Source organism: Canis lupus, chromosome 29 (assembly GCF_048164855.1).
Source record: "Canis lupus baileyi chromosome 29, mCanLup2.hap1, whole genome shotgun sequence".
In the NCBI taxonomy this organism is placed as follows: domain Eukaryota; kingdom Metazoa; phylum Chordata; class Mammalia; order Carnivora; family Canidae; genus Canis; species Canis lupus.
The window spans coordinates 17,038,438-17,052,969 of NC_132866.1; the positions used below are offsets into that span (position 1 = coordinate 17,038,438).

Sequence of the window (14,532 nt, forward strand, 5' to 3'; positions counted from 1 at the left end):
ATCTTCTCCCCAGCACCAACCCTGCGCTCCAAAAACGCAGTTTGGGTGTCGTTCAGTGAAAGAGAAAGGTATTATTGGCACGTGGAAGGGACTCGGTCACTGGTGGCTGGTGGGATGTCGGACAGATGAAGGCGCTAAGGCTTTGGACACACTGAAGGACTCCATCAAGGTTACACAGCTAGACGGTGGCAGAGCGGGGCTTTGTCACAGATCTCCTGGCTTTCATTTGGATAAACAGACACTTTTCACCCACTGATGTCCTGCCCTGTGGCTCTGGAGGGACCATCCCCCAGGAAAGCAGCTGATGGTTTAATTCATTCCTGGGCCTGGAAGCTAAAGGGAAAGAAAGAGCCTCGCTCCTGCCGAGCGGAGGCCGCACAGAAACAGAAAAAAAATAAAAATAAAAAATAAAAAAATAAAAAAAAACTGCCGGGACTCTCAGAGCCTCTGGAAACAGAATGCAAACCGCAGAGCCCAGCCTATCACAAGTTCAACAAAGTTTTTCCGTGTTGAACTCTGAACTTTGAGAAGTCTGGAATCTTTAGCAATTGCTTATTGCCTGCAGGATAGATGCAGTTAGGCCCGTGCCTTCTGGGCATGCCCTTAGCTGCAATCCTCATTGAAGTTCCTGTGCTGCTGCTTTCAAAACTGCTCAAATTCCTTCACTCAAGTGTTCTTAGCACTTATGTTGATAGGGAATACTTCAAAGGGTACATCTTTACTTTATCAAATCTGATCTAATTTTGCAGATGGAATCAAAGAGGTTCATTTTGAGTCTGGTCGAGTTTGCCAACCGGCCCGAGGAGGAGGCGTCGATGCCTTGTCCTCCGTGTAATTAACCTAAACCGAGAAGCCCCGGGAGATGGGGGGGGGGGGGCTGGGGGGCCGTGGGGGAACCTTGGGCCGCGCAGACCCCAGGCCCCCGGGGAGGACGCGAGGGGGACACGAGGAGGGGAAGGACGGCTCCCCCGCAGCCGGGCGCTCGAGGACGGCATGGGTGCTGTGGGGTGGTTCTCTAAAGAGAGAGACTAGAAGGAGCTTCGGGGTGCCTGGCGATCTTGCGAGGTGCTGCGTGGGGTAGGGGAGCCCCGGACCGGGCAGCCAAGGCCCGGAGTATTAACCTTCACCCTCAGCTGCAGGTACAGTTACGCTTCTCTCCTCCCAACCTGGCACTTTCTATAAAATCCAAAACTTGATGTCGGCTGCTAATTTGCCCCTGATACCTGTGTTTGAAGCCGGATCCGGGCATAGATTCAGCTGCCTGGCCAGACGGTAATTTCCAGCCGAGCTATTATAATTGTTACAGTAAAATGTCTGTCTGCATGCAACACCCCGGGCTGGGGGAGGGAGGGAGGGGGCAGAGGCATTGATTTGGGCGTTCAGAAAAGTTCTCCGTGGCTCAGAAGAGACAGTTCTGGCTGCTTTTACTTTATTTTGGATAAATACATACATACATATATATATATTCATTGAAATCGAACACAAAAGCGAAAGGGGCTTCAGTTTTCAATGTCCTAAGCTCTGGGGTCCCCCTTTTTTAAAAAGCTTTTCAGAAACTCCCACACACAACCTGCCCCCACCTCCTTGGCTTTGGACACTGGAGGGAGTCACGCTCATCCAGCAGCCTCTCTCGTGGAGCCTTTGTGTGAGGCCCATGCAAATTGGCCATGAAAAGGCTCCCAGGCCGAGTTCTCTGCCCACAAATTCTGGTCGTCATGTGGGTGGGTGTCACAGTCCCTTTCCCACACCGGGGAAAACCAGGCCAGCCCTGGGAAGGTGGAAGACCCGCCTGAGCCTCCAGGACTCCCTAGATTGCGGGGCCTCTCACCCCCTCATAGGAGCCCACCCAGCTGTCTCTCCCCAAATGCTTCTCTACCCAGCAGGGACCCTCTGGAAACAGATCTATAAAGACAGAATCCTAACCTGGTCTTTGAGGGCCCTATGACCTGTTCCAGCTCCCTCCCCAGCCTTCTCTCTGGCTGGGGCTAGCTTCATGGGCATGTGATAATGTGATATCTGCAGCCACATAGGGTCCCACGTTCTCACTGCTTTGTGATTTTTAAAAATATTTTATTTATTTATTCATGAGAGACACAGAGAGAGAGAGGCAGATACACAGGCAGAGGAGGAAGCAGGCTCCCTGTCGGGAGCCCAATGTGGGACTCAATCCCAGGACGCCAGGATCACACCTGAGCCAAAGGCAGACGCTCAAACACTGAGCCACCCAGATGCCCCACTGCTTTGTAATTCTTAATAGTTTTTTAATAAGAGACCCACATTTTCATTTTGCCCGGAGCCCTGCAAATAGTATAGCCAGGTCTGCCTTCCACCATGCTCTGCACACCTTTCTGTGCTTCCTCCTGCCAGGAGGCTCCACACTTGCAATTCCCTCTGTGCAGAGTGCTCCTGCACACCCCATCCCCACCATTGACACCACCCTCTACTTACCTCACTCCTACCCATCCCTTGTATCTCGGCTGAATTGCCACTTCCTCCAGGAAGTCCTCCTTGCCATCCAACTGGGTCAAGTCCATAGGCTCACAGAGCACCATGCTCCTTTCCTCCATAAACTCTTTCTACGGTTGCAATTCTACATTTATCATATATTTACACACATTGACTTATAGTCTATCTTCCCACCTGGAATAGAAGTTGAAGAGAACAGAAACCACATCTGATTTTTTGCTCACCACTATAGCCTCTGTGCCTAACACACCACTGGATATGTAAACGATATTCCATAAATATGTGTTGGACCAACGACATAATGTAAAAAGAGGAAGAAGTTGAGCTTGGTGGTTGGGAGGCCGCCTGGCTTCATAGCTGCTTCTGCTGTTGGCCGTGCAATCTCAGGTGAATTCCCTGACCCCCTGAATTTAATTTCTCTCATTAGGAGAAAGGGGATAAAGTGAGCTATTTGCAGAACAATTGTGACCTTTAGATGCAACAATGCGCATGGAGGAGTTGGGACCCACCTGACACAGAGCACCCCAAATGTCCAGCACTGTTATTATAGGATGGCTGGTGTGTACTGCACATGAACGTTTAGCATTTCATATGCCTTCAGAACAACTGCACATGGCAGGAATCGGTATATCTAGGGTGGCACATCTAGCAAGTATCCGAGTAAGACTAGAAGCCAGTGCAATCCATCTCCTTGGCCTGTGGCTGCACCAAAGATGTCATAGCTCAGAAGGGACAACAGATTGGTTCCCAGGGAGTTGTGAAACTTCAGGTTCCAGTTCTGATTCCATTTCTCACTATTTATATGTTCCTGACCACTTTTCTTAGCATTCTTCTTAATTCCATCATCTATAAAACATGAATAATAAGAGATGCATCTCAGAGAGTTGCTATATTAAGTGAGAAAAACTGCATGAAGCGCTTGGCACAGGGCATGGATTGTAGCAAGCATTCTGGATACCTTAACTCTCAGCTACGAGTAATCCCACCTGCTGGAGCGGCTCCCGTTTGCTAGAAGGAGCCGAGTACCGCCTCACACTTCTGCACTGCCTTGCTCCCACTTTGCAGCCAGCAACATTTCTAAAGAGGATTCAGATCACTTGTACAAGGAAGGGCAACTCTGAGGTCTAGGATTCCCTCAACCTCCAGCATTCTCTAGGTGAACTGTAGTAGCAGCAACACAACCCCTCTGCTTTCCAAAGCAAGGGATGCTATTCCCCAGCATGCAGGGTTTTCCCAGACCAAGGGCCTGGGCACAGACCTCCTCTTGCTCCTGCTCTCCATCCACTGCACCTTGGGGAAGACAAAGGCCAGCACAGCAAAGTGCTAATCCTTTATGTCTCCACAAATCAGCAGAAGGGACAACCTCATGCAGCCAGGATGGCAAGAATGGGCTTATCTAGGATGGAAGGAGAAATCCAGTGCTTTCCAAGTGATCAATAACCTGAAGCTTCAAGGAAAGGAAAGATCACACCATACTCCATCCAGCCCACTGCAGACCCCTCAGCCCACAGGAAAAACGCTGTCTACCTGCTGAGGGTATGAACTCAGAGATCATCCCTTCTTGTCCTGCACTCAGAGTAAGTTTAGGCAGATGGCGAGGGGAAGTCAGGTGTAGCCAGGGGCCTTCGCTGCCATTCAAAGTCATGTCCCCCCATAAGCTGGGGTACCCTGGAGTGATGCCTTGAAGAGGCTGATGGGGGGCAGAGGGGTCCCTCTACCATTTCCAACAGAAAGCTTCAGGTTTGTCTCATAAATGTACACAAGAGAAAGCTGAAACCTATATAATGCCCTAAGACATCTCGGCACAGACAGTTATCAGCCAAGGAGAGGCCAGAGGTCAAGCCTCCCAGTGCCATGCCAGCCTGCACACTCCACCCCAGCACTGGGGCTAACAATGATGGATCTGGACAGTGAGGTCTTCACAGAAAAATGATTTTTGAAGAAGAGAAAAATCACTGAGCCAGAGAAGCCTTGAGAAAAGGTTTTCCTGTCCTATTTTAGGAAAGATAGAACCAAACACAACTGTGTGGCCCCTCCCCAGGTCCCTCCAGCTCCCATAGTGAGGCAGAAGAAGATCCTCTCTGCAGGAGAAAAGTGAGGCCACACCCATTCCTGGAGACCTCCCGGTGTGTTCCTTCTCACCAGGAGCCTCCTGAGCCTGCCAAGCACCAGCCATCAGCATCAGAAGCACATCTGTGAGTAGGTGTTAGCTCTAGAGAGCCAAGGCCAGCAGGCTTGGCTTTGGGTGGATATTGTTGGGTGCTCGTCCCTCAATTCTTTTGAGTCTGGTCTCATGGCTTCGGAGCCCCAGGCTAATTAGCTGGCCCTGAAGATGTTACCAATTGAAGGAAAATGTCCTGGCAGAGGGCCCTGGAACCTGCTCAGGTGGGTCATGAAATCCAAAAGATTTGGATTAGGAAGAACATGAAAAGTTACCTAGACTGACTTGACTCTACAGATGATAATGCTGCTAGTTCAGAAAGAAAAGGTAACTTGCTCAAGTTAAGAAATGTACAAATATATAATAATAGAGCTATGCCTCTGGGGTAGAAGAGAGGAACTGTTGTGTCTCATCACTCCCCAAAATGGAACTGCCTCAACTCAGCCCAAGTGCCTCCTCTTTCTTGAGCCTCAAGACCCTCTCTGCTCGGTCTTCCACTTGCCCCCATGCTCAAAATCTTATTCTAAAAAATCACTGTCCCATTGTTAGGAAGGCCTAGCTTCTGGGTGAGTTATAATACCCTTCCATCTACCACCCCAGTTGACTGAGCCAGCCATATAGGGAACATTTTCAGGAATCGTTGGCCCATCATAATGGAAGTACTAACCCACTGAACTGAATGAAGTCAGTGAGGTCAGGATTCTTGACACTGGGGCAGCCCATATCTCATGGCCCCTAGAAGGACTCCACTTAGCTTTGTCTTACCCAAGCTTTCCTTCCAAGACAGTGGATCAGATTAACAAGAACCAACCTGGAGAAAGTGGGTCGTGTTAACCAAGACTATTAAAAAGGGTTTTCATTTAATTGGGGGGACATCAAGGTCCGGGCACTGCCCCTCCACTCAGATATGAGGAATCAACCAGGAATGGACCCCATTTTTCAAATCACAGAGCAGATAGAAAATCAACCTGCAGCTAAGGAATATTTGCCCTGGTCAATCGAAATAAGAAACTGGTGACAATGACAAATCAGCTTCCTATCTTGATGGGTAACATTCCTGGCTCATTAGTTGCCTTTGCTCTCATCACTTCCATCCATTTCTTTCCAATTCTTAAAATGTTTTAATTTTTATGTTCATTTATTCATTCCTTCAAAAAAAAAAAAAAAGTGTCAAGGTCCAGATGTTGACCAAACCTTCACCGCCACTCGACACACTGTCTCTGCTCCCCCCACCCCCTCCCAGCCAGCCTCTCCTCCAAAATGAGCCCACGATGAAAGTACAGCAGGCTCCGTGCATTTTAAAGAGTTAGCCTATTTTCAACTATAAAATAATATGTGGCATAGAAAACAGCATGTAGGATGAAAAAAGATCCTGTTTAGTTTCAGTGTGACATTTGCCTGGGGGAAGAAGTGCAGAGCTCATTGGCAAGCCGATTGTTGAAGCCCTGACCAGTCAGTTACAAAGTGTCACCATTTAATATGCCAGTCAGCTCTGCCTTTTCGAGGCCAATCACTCCTTTTGTGCTGGGGACAGGGTGGGGGCGGGGGGCAGAGGAGAAACTGAGTAAGAGGGGATGGGAGGCGCAGAATGAAGGAGGTAAGGGGCACTCGAGAATGGACGGTCACAGGGGGGTTTCATTGTTCAGTCTCCCACCACCGCCACATGAGCCTCACCGGTGCCCACGGGGGCCGGAGCCCAGTGGCTCTTGGTCATGGTAGCTGCCCAGGTGAGGCACCGTCAACGGAGGACCCCAGACCCACCCAAAGTCAGACAGGGGTAGGGTGGGGTCCCAGGGTCCCAGAGCTCACATATGTCCCTAGAGCTGGGGTCATCTTCTGGTCCCAGGTGCCACTGGAAATACCAGCTTCCAAAGCGATGGGCAAAAAGGTCAACACATCTGAACCTATTACCGCCTCCTGCAAGCTCGACACATTGCTGTGTTTAGACATCAGTGCAAGATCCTGGCTCCCTTTCATGACTCTGAGCTTTGTATCCAACTTACCATTAACAGGGTTCAGGTAAGGCAGGGCTTTGGACGCCCCCCCACCCCCGCCGCCACCACGGCCCCCTCTGCAGTCTGTCAGCCTTTTCTTCATCAACTATATTTGTTACAATCCAGTTCTGTCAACTGTCACAGCTTACATACAGACTGCCAGTAAATATGTCTTTCCACTCATTAGACATTCCTCCCAGTCACCTTGGGATTTCTATCTTGTCTATCTCACTCCAAAAAACTTTTGTTCAGAAGTATGAGACACCCACTGAGCAATGTCAGCTTGCGGCCATTACCTCAGGAAGTGACAGGATACACCCAACTGTCACTCATTAAGATCCATTTTTTCCAGAGTTGATGTAAGTCAGACTTTGCCCCCAAAACGAATCATGATTTATTTAATATATTTGCTTCTACAAGTGTCAGCTCATCAGCTTAAAATGTTCCTCCTTTAACTCTATTGAGGACTGTACAGAAAGTTTTCTTTGAAACCTAGTTTTTGCTTTAAGGCTTAATAATTAAAACAGAACCAAGAACAGTCAAGACTCTGCTCTATAGGTGCACTTTGGTGGCCCCTGGTTTTATAATTATATGTACAAAGCAGTCGTGTTGGAATTATCGCTGGACACGCTGGGAAAATTGCCTCCCACTGAGCAAGCTGGCTTTTTCTGCCGGGCGCACCAGGCTGGGGCAAGATGAAATGAAAACCTGGGATGGTTTGAAAGCGGCGACAAAAATAACAATTAGGGAAGCGAGGAGGAGAAAAATGCAGTTTCTTAATTGCTCGGCCTCTGTGCCAGCGGGCAGCTCCCCGCCACACTGCAGGAGCGCGGGGACCCAGGAGGACCCGACGCTGTCCAGAGGCCCCCGGAACGCGGGCAAAGGTGCATCAGCCACAGCTTTTCGGGAAAGATGCCTGAGGCCTGGCTTTGACCTGGATTTCAGGAGAGATCAAAGCCAAAGAGGAAGGTGATTTGACGGGCTGATGGCTTCCTATGGGGACCTCCAGCCCAAGGTCATTTCCAGCCATGCTCCCCTCTGCTTCACATTCACTCTGGTTGGTCCTTTCTCCTGGGAGAAGAGAAGGTCAGGCACCTTGGGAGGCACCACTTGGAGAATGAGAGCAGTGCCCAGCGACTTGGCGTCCTCCTCAGCCTGACAGCAGGACTACAGCTAATTCTCACCCAGTACTGAGGCTTGCTTGCCTCCAGCCCAGGGCCCAGGGCCCCAGGTCCATCCTGGGGTCAGCCCCACCAAAAGAACTTAGTCCCCCGACCCAGATAGGCAGCCACGGAAGGGTTGGTGCTGGACAGCGGGAACAGCAGGGCAGAGTCCAAAAGAAAGGAGAAAATCCATGTGAATTGCCCAAGAGGAGATCAGTGGTCTGGGGAGAAAGTGAGGCTCTCATCGTCAAACCTGTTTATACTCGACACTCACGTGTTGGAGCGTGGCACGGGAGACCCAAGCCTCACTCGGGCATCTGGACTCAAAGGAATTCAAAGCCCCTTGTAGTTGAAGAGCTTAAAATTTCAAGACTACAATATTTTGTCAGGTGTTACTTTTTTGTTTGTTTCTGTATTATCAGGACACAGTGGGTCTCCACCCTCAAAATTCCTCCTACTAGAGGCTGAGGGCTCAAATTTTACCCCCACCTGTGGGTTAGGGCATCTGTCCCTGGTAGATACACATGCCCTCGGGCAGCAGGGGGAGCTGGGAGTCTGAAGGAAGAGTCTGGAAGTAGGCAATGGAGCAAAGGCACCCAGGAGATGGAGGTGTCCCCACCCTCGTCTAGACAACCTCATTGCTCACTTAAATCACTACGTTGACTTTCCTGTTTCCATGTATCCTTTCTCCAACAGAAACCACTGATGATCTTAAAATTCAGATTGATCACAAAATCTCCTGATTGCACTCACAACCCCCCTCATTTAAAACCTTCCAGTGGCTTCCCGTTGCTCACAGGATAAAAGGAAAACTTTGTTAGAGAGCAAGCAAGGCCCTGCCAGGTCAGTTCCATGCCTTGCTGGCCTCACCCTAATCCCGGTCCCACCTGTCTCATCCTAAGATCTAAGTGTCTCTGGGGCTTTGTGCCAACTTGGGTCACCTGAGACAAGGGACACAAAACCGGTTTTGAGCCAGGTGCATCTGGAGGTAAACAACAACACACGGCCACCCCGGAGAGGGACAGGAAGAAGGAGAAGAAAGGGGAAGAGCAGTAGGGTGGCTGCCACTTGGCCACAGCACCCTACAGTTACCACCGGGGTTTCCCAACAGGTGAGTCTGATTGACTAAACCAGTCACGTGCCCTTGACCTAGCTGCGAGAAGACTGAGGAGTGGGCACAGTCCCCTTTCACCGCTACCCCCTCCAAGGACTCCTAGGGCAGAGAGTTCCCCAAACATAAGAAGGAGTCGCAGATGCTGGCCTCGGATAAAAGAAAATGTCTTCTCTCAATTCAGCTCATTGCCAAGGTATAGCTTTCCCAGGGAAACTGGCAAAAATCCTCCAACTAGGCCTTGTGGGGTGAGGGTGGGGGACATGTTCCATCTCTCTAGCTCCCCAAATACCAGAACAAGGCCATCTACCACCAAGCACCAGCCACATCCCTATCCTGCTCCCCGACCTGGCATGACAGGCAAAACTCAGAGAGGAAAAAAAACTCACATTGAAAGTCAGCCTGCAAATGGAACTCTTTCATGTTGGCCAGGATCCACAGCTCGGAAGGTAAGATCAGATATGGAAGTGTTTGATGAGGTTAAGTCCATTTCCAACCCTTCATTCTGGCGTTTAAAGCCATCATCTGTTTTAAGAAGTGAAGAGCTTTAATGTGTGGGGGGTTACAGAGGAACTGGGCTCCTGCTCCGCATAGAGCACCAGGAGGCAGGGGCTGTGGAAAGTTGTGGAACCTTTTTTCCTCCAGCCCCATAAGGGAGAGAAGCCCCTACCTGCTGATCTCTAAAAATGGCTGCTAATGACATACAGCTATGTTGAAATAGGGACCTGTGTTCATTATAAATCAAGGTGGGAAATGTTCGAAATAGATACATCGCCTTAGAGGCACTGAGCCCGAGGAGGGTCCCTTCCCCAACAGGAAGAAAAGGAAATGGATGTATTTTCTTCCTCTGTTGGAAGGCTTGCCCCAGAGTGTCAGTAAAATCCTATTTCTTTCATGAATGCATTACTGATGAGTGACTCCTTGTTCTTGAACTATTAGTGCATCTGTTGTCTACACCACTGGCTTCACATAGTATAAGATCATTCATTCATTTGTTCATTCATGCACCAAACCCTCATTAAGCCAGCTGTGGGCTACTCAGATGGTTTGACAGAGAAGGCAGTTTGAAGATCTTCTCTTAACAGACAAAGAAACTGAGACCACTCTGGGCATGGGGTTCATGGTGTGCATGGGGAATGACTTGCCCAAGGTAACACCTGCCTTAGTGGAGGCTCTGAGCTCCCATAGCTCCCAACAACTGGTCCCCGTTGACAGTTTAATGTCCTCCACCTGGGCTATGTTCTTTCAAACACAGCTAGCACCATGCACTTCAATCTGTTGACATGTCTCTCCACCCCATCAGAACTATTAGCTCCTAGATCAGTGATTCTCAACCTTGGCTGCATATTGGAATAAGGAGAGCTTTTAAAAATGCTGATGCCAGGGCATTACCCCAGAGATTCTGATTTAATTAAGATCATAGGGCATGGCCTGGGCATTGGGATTTTTAATCCCACCACCACTACCCCTGGGTGGTTCTAATGAGTCTCAAAGACTGAAAAGCACCACTCCAGAGCACTATTTCTCAAAATTGAGTGAGCATACACATCACATAGTGGTGACTGGGCTAAAATGGAAATTTCAATTCAGTAGGTCTTGGCTAGGGCCCAAGATTCTGCATTTCTAACAAGCACTCAGATGATATGAATACTACTCGTCTGTGAATGATACCTTGAGTAGGAAGGTTCTAGAACAGGGTTTCCTAACCTCAGAACTATTTGACATTTTGGGCTGTATAATTCTTAGTTTGGGGTAGGAAAGATGCAGAGGGGATTTTGCTCATACATTACAGAATATTTAGCAACATACCTCCACCCAGAATGTGAACTGGTGGAGCTACTCTGGAAAACTGTGTGGAGGTTCCTCAAAGAGTTAAAAATAGACCTGCCCTACGACCCAGCAATTGCACTGCTGGGGATTTACCCCAATGATTCAGATGCAATGAAACACCGGGACACTTGCAACCAGATGTTTCTAGCAACAATGTCCACAATAGCCAAACTGTGGAAGGAGCCTCGGTGTCCATCGAAAGATGAATGGATAAAGAAGATGTGGTCTATGTATACAATGGAATATTACTCAGCCATTAGAAATGACAAATACCCACCATTTGCTTCGACGTGGATGGAACTGGAGGGTATTATGCTGAGTGAAGTAAGTCAATCGGAGAAGGACAAACAGTGTATGTTCTCATTCATTTGGGGAATATAAATAATAGTGAAAGGGAATAGAAGGGAAGGGAGAAGAAATGTGTGGGAAATATCAGAAAGGGAGACAGAACATAAAGACTCCTAACTCTGGGAAACGAGCTAGGGGTAGTGGAAGGGGAGGAGGGCGGGGGGTGGGGGTGAGTGGGTGACGGGCACTGAGGGGGATACTTGACGGGATGAGCACTGGGTGTTATTCTGTATGTTGGTAAATTGAACATCAATAAAAATTATTTTATAAAAAAAAAAATACCTCCACCCAGTAGATGCCAGTAGCACCATCTCCAGTTGTGACAACCGAAATGTCTCCAGACACTGCCAAATATCCCTTTGGTCGGGGGAGTTTAGTCACTCTAGTTGAGAACCACTGTTCTAGAGGGCACATGTTGAAGCTAGCATCTTGAGTCCTCTATCTCTTGATTGAAAGCCCTTTCACTGTACCACATTGCCCTGTGTACTCTCTTTTCCCACTCATCTTGTTTCCTAAATTTGTAAGTTATTAAATGTAAAGATTACATCCCGTTCATTAATCGGTCAGTGATGCAGCAAATACTTGGTGAATGCCAAGCAATGTGCTAAGCCTTCACATAATAACAAAGGTACCTGAAAGCTATGATGCAATATCGCTTCAATCCTCAACATAGTCCTTGGAATTGAGTCCTGGGGTTAGCTCCATACTATACATAAGATAACCGAGGTTAGAAAAATTAGGTAACTTGCTCCGAAACACATAAGTTATAGAAACAAAATGATGCAAAGATAAATAGGATACAGAGCTTCCTCAGTGGAGTTCACGATCATGCAATCAATACAGACATCTATGCTCCTGATTCTACTTTGATGTGGAAAACACTAGATCAGCAACCTGGGCAGAGGGGTCACTCAAAGAGAACAGTCAGTTCTACTCAAGGAGCGGGAGGGAAGGAAAAGACCTCACACAGTAAGTGATCATTGAGTTAGACCCTCAAGGATGAGAATTTCACAATCATCCATTTACTTATCTATCCTCTACATTCATTCAGCAGACTGTGAGCCTCTTAAGGGTAGGGACAGACTTTACTTTTCTATCTTCAATTCCTGGCATGGTGCAAAGTGCACAACAGGTGTTCAATAAATGTTGGGTGAATAAGTAAACCAACAAAGTAGGTGGAAAACAGTGACATCCTGGGGAGAACAGCATGAGCAAAAATAAGGAGGTGTGTGAGAGTGCTGTGTGCCAGAAGAGGGGTAAAGGGGTCAGAGGCATGGGCATTGGGGGAGGAGGTGGGCAAGAGATACACAGGTCTCTAACATTCTGATTCCTGAACAGAGCAGTTTGAATCCCTCTCACTGTGCTCTGAGGAAAGGCAGGCTCCAGAGTGTCTCCAAGCCTGCTGGGTTCCTTTTCTAAAGAACAAAAGCCCCTGTCTCAGGACAAGGCAAGTTTCTAATGAGTGCAGGGAAGTGAGATAAAGAAGTGTGACTTCATTTAATATATGAGGAAGGAATCTTGTATGTGTTTGGTTGTTTTTTTTTTTTTTTAATTCCCACCATCCCTCATGAAATGATGGATTCAAGCCTTGGTGTCAGAAGCTGCTAAAAAAAGGGGGGGAGACATAATTGGACATCTAATGTCTCCTGATGGAAGGACACAATACACCTATGAATCTGATCACATCCCTAGATGGAGCTACCAATGGGCAAGCAACAGAAAAGACAGAAGAACATGTTAAACTTCACCATCAGGATGCGAACAGCAAAGTCCAGACTGTCGGAAATCAGTGGGACAAACGACTGGGTTTCTTCAACAGATGAATTTAGAAGGGGCGGGGGGGAGAAACAGAGAGAACTTATTACATTTTTAAATGTGCTAATGGTTTTGCCATTATAGTTTCTTTTTTTTTTTAAGTGGCCTTATCTCTTACAGGTAGAGACTGAAATACCAACAAAGAGATTACTGTTTGAGAGAAGGGTGAAAATACAGGATAGGATACCATTGGCTTTCAGCTGGGACTGAAGTTTTGAGCAGTGGCACCTATGTTTTGTCACACTATTCTTTTTTCTCTTTTTTTTTTTTTTTTCAGTTTTACTGAAGTATAATTTCCATACCATACAATTCACTCATTTAATGTTATAATTCAAGGATTTTTAGTGTAGTCAGAGTTGTGCATCCATCAGCACAATATTATAATATATTCATCACCCCAAAAAGAAACCTTGCACCCCTCCACCATAATCACCCAACTCTACCCACTCTTAGCCCTAGACAACCACCAATCTGTTTTCTGTCTTTATAGATTCACCTGTTCTGAACATTTCATATAAAAGGAATCCCACAACATGAGATCCTCTGCAACTGGCTTGTCCGTGGTGTAGCACATATAAGACTTTCATTTTTTTAGGGCCAAATAATATTCCATCATGTAGATAGACCCAATTTTATTTATCCATTCATCAGTTGATGGGCATTTAGGTTGCTTCCATTTTGGGGTTATTATGAATAATGCCACTATGAACCCTCATTACAAGGTTTTGTGTGGACTGTATTTTCATTTCTCTCGGGCATATACCTAGGAGTGGAATTGCTGGGTCATATGGCAGCTCTCTGTTTAACCACCTAAATTATCAAACTGTTTTCCAAAGCAGCTGTATCATTTTATATCCCCACCTGCAGTGTTCTGTCTCTTTTGTGTATATGTTTGAAATATTCCATAACAAAAAAAAATAGTTTTAAACCTACCCTCACAGGCTGAAAACAGCCATCACATCCTTACCATCTTGGACACTGTGGCTTTTCCTAACATGTCTGTTACCTTTACTCACACGGGCACTCTGGGATAAGATCACGACCCCTTGTAATTTTTTAATACCTTCTTATTTGTTAGTTTTTTAGACATGTGCCTTCCCCTTTCATTTTGGGAATGCAGTCTCTGAAGAAACCAAAAAGATTAGAGTCAGTAAATGGCCTAAAATGAGTTCTCAGAGTGGAGGGAATCAGAGGCAGAAGTCCCTTCCAGCAGCACAGCTAAGTAAACACAAATGTGATGACTGCCCCCAACATAATTACATAAAATGTAGGCCACAAAGGAAAGAATTGCTGTGGTAAGATGAGGGGAGGGGACTGTGTCTATGGAGCCCCAAGGTTAAATGCTGGGGCATAAAGAGATGTAAACAAGAGAAATCTTCCAGCACAACAATTTGGGCTGTAATGGCGCACAGAGTCCCATTCTGCAGGTGTACAGCAAGCACTTGGCTGCATTATTCCATCCCAGATCCCATTTTCTCCTGTCAAGAGGTCTTTGACTAAAGACACAATTGTCTTCCAAAGAAAGGCTGAAATGCCATGTGAATGACTTGAGTGATAGGCCGTAGCATCTTGGATGCTCAAGAAAAAGCAATGCTAATGGATTTGTACACTAAATAACATAGAAAGGGGGAGGGAGAAATGCCC

At 47.2% G+C, this 14,532-nt stretch overlaps 1 protein-coding gene across 5 annotated transcripts in view; it reads right to left on the reverse strand.

The window, feature by feature from the left end:
• TCF7L2 (transcription factor 7 like 2) overlaps positions 1-14,532 on the reverse strand; it is a 282,007-nt gene that overhangs the window by 19,545 nt on the left and 247,930 nt on the right. Inside the window, exon 20 of one of the 5 annotated variants that reach the window (XR_012020583.1) lies at positions 2,449-2,640. The exons of the other annotated variants lie outside the window; for them this stretch is intronic. The gene's annotated coding sequence lies outside the window, so the exon portion shown is untranslated. The remainder of the gene's footprint in view (positions 1-2,448; positions 2,641-14,532) is intronic. 5 annotated transcript variants of the gene reach the window in all.